The sequence below is a fragment of the Sinocyclocheilus anshuiensis genome, unplaced genomic scaffold (genome assembly GCF_001515605.1).
Source record: "Sinocyclocheilus anshuiensis isolate Anshui unplaced genomic scaffold, SAMN03320099.WGS_v1.1 scaffold275, whole genome shotgun sequence".
NCBI classification, from domain to species: Eukaryota; Metazoa; Chordata; class Actinopteri; order Cypriniformes; family Cyprinidae; genus Sinocyclocheilus; species Sinocyclocheilus anshuiensis.
In genome coordinates this window covers 344,643-348,016 of record NW_015549569.1, presented here as the reverse complement: position 1 = coordinate 348,016, position 3,374 = coordinate 344,643, and positions in this window count along the sequence as shown.

The following is a 3,374-nucleotide window of genomic DNA, read 5'->3' as shown; positions in this document are numbered from 1 at the left end:
TATATATATAAATACTGTATATATTTACATTTCATTTGAGCCTTTTGCATCGAGCCGTTGTTCAGGAAGAATTGAGGAAAACCTGCACCTTATGCAGATTTTTCTTTAAAATGATGCACCCATGAAGAAGACACACCATGGACCTTCATACCATGGATAAGGTCAAATATATTTTATTCTCTCTTTTTTGCATGGTCAGCATGTGTTGTCTAACTTGGCATATGATTGAAGTTTATGAAGCTTTACCTATAATTTACTTTCTTTAAAAGTATCATATTGTACCAGTAGGTGTAGACCATTTTTACTACGTAGCCCACATTGTCAAGAGCACATTCTTAAATCAGATATCTTTTTATTATCTATACTTAATTGCACCTGGTTTCTATCCAAGACATTGCCAGGAATGTAGCGTTTATCAAAGCATGCTGCAATGTCCTGCAAATATCTCTTGAGCTTGCATTGGTCCTCCCCCTCACGCCACAGTAGATGGCTTTGTTGCGAGTTTGCTCTTATGACAGTCTTATATGGACGAACTCCGTGTGTGTGATTTGTGTGACTCTTGCTGCATCTTTAATTCAGAGATGGCATTATTGCACAATTATGTGTTGGCCTGCCAACTCCATTGGCCTGCATTTTTATGATATAAACGTGCATTGAATGTGTACCAATAAACAGTTCTTATGATTATAAAAGCTGATAATAAGCGATGAACTCTAGCTAGAGTTGTCACGGCCTCTCGTAACATGATTAAAATTTAACATACTTTTTTTTCTGGAATAAGTCTAGACAAAATACAGAAGCCACAGCTGTAAAAATATTATGATACTGATAGCTGTCTGTCTTGATTACGTTAGACTGAGGACGGGTCTTCTTAGAATAACGCAGGCTAGTGCAATGTGTGTTTAATAACAATTAATCATTTGCGTTCCAATCAGTTGCATATCATGTGTTTAAGTGTAGTGTTATGATACAAATTCATATGATTTGTATGATAAAGTTTCTAGTGTAGGGAAGTTCTACAGTGTTGGAGAGTAAGATTAAATATCAGTTCTTTAGTTGAACTATTTAAAGCAAGAATAAATGATAAATGTCTCCAAAAATAACGTTCTGTTTGCACTGATAAGCACCTTTCGCAATGTTAGTATATTGTGACCGTAACTCGGCGTGGGAGTTCAATGGGTGTCTGACCATCCAGAGTACACTTGACTTTAGGCCTTGATACATACACATAAAAAGGCATTGTTTAAATAAGTAGCACACATTTATATATTATAAAATCTGTGTGTGTGTGTGTGTGTGAGAGTGTGTGTGTGTGTGTGTCTGTTAATGAGTGCAAATTACATGATCAATATTGTGGTTAGGTACATAATTTGTATCATTACACATTTTTAGTAATATAATCGGACTACTTTCTGATCAAAGTTGATTATCACATTGATTTGAATAGGATAATCTTGTCCCATATAAAGGGGCTATTTCAATTAACATATTAGGTCAGATAGGTTTGGCTGACAAAAAAGTTTGGGAATCCCTGCATTACATGTAAGTACCATATATGACATGGGCTGCATTTTGTAAGCCTAAGTAGATCGTAGAACCATTGCAACCAATCTATGATCAACTTAGCTCACAATGCTTTTTAGAAATGCAGCCATGAATTTCAAAGACATAGTAATACATTGTTGAGAAAACATTTCTTGTAAGTAAAATGATTTCTGTATAGACTATCAAATTTCTGTTTAATTATGATAGGGACTGGTCTGTGTTTGCAATTTCATAAATGTACTTAAACATATATGTGACATGCTTTTTTAGGAAGGAAAATTTAAAAGATTAAATAGAAGTATTAGAAAGAATAAATTATGAACAATTTACTTCTAAAGTGTGAATAATACACAATCCTGCAAATAAAAAAAAGTAACTGCAATCTGATTATGAGTACTATAAAACAATCTACTTACAAGTACTACACACATAGGCTATAAATTCACAAAAAAAACATACAATATACTGTATATATTGAAAATGGTCATAAGGAAATTAAATATAAATTTCATCCCATTTTTGGGTCATTTTAACTAACCCAAAAATGATAACATTATCTATTGGCAACATATGAAGCCAAAACCATGTGGATATTTTGTCACACTTTAGTTTGGGGACTAATTCTCACTATTAATTACAACTTTTGCTTCAATAAACTTATTGATAGTTAATAATGTAGCTATTAAGTTTAGGTATGGGGTCGGATTAAGGGATCTAAAATGTGCTAATGTGCTTTACAAGTACTGATAAACAGCCAAAATGCTAGTAATATGAATGCTAATAAGCAACAGTCAGAATTGGTCCCCAAATTAAAGAGCAACCAGAAATTTGAGCCATGTAGAGTACAAAATCAACACGCAACAGCCTTCATGTTATCAGCATTTTAGCACATAATTCAACAGGCCAGCAGAGTTCAATTTTTTTACACGCAATTCTATTAAACTTAACATGATATTAAAGCTTCAATTATTTCTGTCTTTCGCCTATACAATTGTAATATCTTTCTCTTTCTTGAACTTCCATCAAGTTCAAGATAAACTTGCCAATGGTGACAAATGGCAAATTCCTTTTTTTCTTATACTATTTTTATGCTTCTGAAGCAATTTAGGACCTTTGTGTAATCACATATCTGACTTTTTAACAGTCTTTTTTTTTTTTACCCTGTCTGACCACTTAGGTAACTCTTCAGAGTGCAATAAACTTGTAATGTTTGGACTTTCCGTCACATTACATTCCTGCAGACCTATTTCTGGAAAAAATGCTTGCCCTTTGCCAAGTCATCTAAATTTAGCAAGGGGTTTACGTTCAGTGGCTATCTTTAAATGTAACATAAATCCCACTTTTAAAAATCTAATTATCTAATTACATAAAAAAAATCAATATAATTCAATATTATACAATATAATATCACTCAAAATTTTAGTGGCAAGATTAAACATCTGAGGAAATCCACATGGCAATTGTGCATCCTGGTATAATGTGGTTAAAAATTTGGCATCCTGGTTAATGTGTTTTTTTTTTTTTGCATTATATTGCATTGCATTGCACTGCATCAGAATGATGCTTGTGTTTAAAATATACTCAATATAATAGTAAAAATATAATAAAATATAATAGTACTGTCAGACTCTGTTCCATGTTTTGTGTGTGTCCTGCTCCCCATGTGCCTTCCCATGCCCTTATTTGGTTAGTTTCCTGTTCCTCCCCTGATTACTTGATGTTTCATTGCTCCCAGGTGTGTCTCGTCATCCCCTCCTCCTGTGTGTGTGTGTATAAAATGTGTTCCCAGTCCCAAGTTCTCTGTCCGCTGTTGAACGTCTTCGTGTAAA